The sequence below is a fragment of the Microtus ochrogaster genome, unplaced genomic scaffold (assembly GCF_000317375.1).
Source record: "Microtus ochrogaster isolate Prairie Vole_2 unplaced genomic scaffold, MicOch1.0 UNK47, whole genome shotgun sequence".
NCBI classification, from domain to species: domain Eukaryota; kingdom Metazoa; phylum Chordata; class Mammalia; order Rodentia; family Cricetidae; genus Microtus; species Microtus ochrogaster.
Genome location: NW_004949145.1, coordinates 1,002,639 through 1,004,057, shown reverse-complemented (window position 1 = coordinate 1,004,057; position 1,419 = coordinate 1,002,639).

Sequence of the window (1,419 nt, the reverse complement as noted above, 5' to 3'; positions counted from 1 at the left end):
TGAGCTCTAGCCCTCCCACATTGGCCCCATACGTACGCTTTCCCAGCAACCACTCTGATGGAGGCTATCCCCCAGTGAAGATGTTCAGATGATTCTAGCTTGGTTCTGACTGAAATACAATCTATCCACTGGGTGGTGGTGGCATACACCTTTAATCCCAGCACCCTGGACATCGAGGTAGGGAGAATCTACGCAAAGAAACCCTGACTCAAAAATAAAAAAAAAACAACAAAACAAAAAGGAGGACAGGAGAACATGTAGCCTAGCCGGCATGCTCTGTGTGCCTTGAGCAGCTGGCATGTGGGGTTTTGTCACATTCTTAGACTCTTCCTTGCTGCTCTGCCATGGTACCACCATCCCAAAAGACATACCTAATTTTTTTAACCTCACCAAAGGAATCACATTCTTCAATATTTTTCGACTTGTATCTTCATGACTCTCTTTTTAAAAGAGATTTTTGTGTGTTGGCACATCAGCTGATGTTCTCACCTCAGTGTGGCCACCTTGTGAGAATCCACGATGTTTGTTTCTCTGTTTCTCTTTGCTGGATATTCGGGTGTTGCTTCTGGGTTTCTGGTGATTTAAAATTTTTCTGACAAGCCTATTCCATGTTTTTTACCTGTTTGTTTTGTGGCAGTGGAGTGGTGGCGGACACTACATCCACAGTATCATCTCCAGGCTGGGCTTCTAACAGTAGATACTTACACGGTGCAGCTAAACTCACTGCAGCCCCACTTGAGAACTGTTGTTGGGTCTGGACTGTTGCCATCCAACTGCCACTGTCAGTCATAACATGAGCGAATTGGACCCAGCTTCTTAGGGAGACCTCTGGGAATAAAAATCCCATTGAGCTGGTGGCCTTTTAGGAGCGCATGAGAAGGATGTTTCCTGTCATCCCTGCCAGTGAAATGAGAACTGGTCTGAAAGCTGAGCCTTCTGAGTATGTGAACACACTGCTATCAGTGGGTTAAGGAATTCCTTCTTGGGCTGGAGAGATGATTCAGAGGTTAAGAGCGCTGGCTGCTCTTCCAGAGGTTCTGAGTTCAATTCCCAGCAACCACATGGATGGTTCAAAACCATCTGTAAATGAGATCTGGTGCCCTCTTCTGGCCTGAAGGCACACATACAGACAGAACAATAAATAATTAATAAATAAATCTTAAACATATTAATAAATCTTAATAAAATAATAATTAATAAATCTCAATAAATAAATCTTAAAAAACAAAAACAAAAACCCACACTTCTTTGCAACAGAAACCCAAGGAGCTCAGTATGTCCGTGCCTCATCTCAGCTGCAGGATTAGACCATCCTGTCCTCTGTCTAGGAACATGAAAAAGTTCAGAAAGTCAGAAAATGTCTAGATGGTGAGACCAATGAGGAGGCTTCTGTCTGTCTGTCCATCCATCCATCATTTC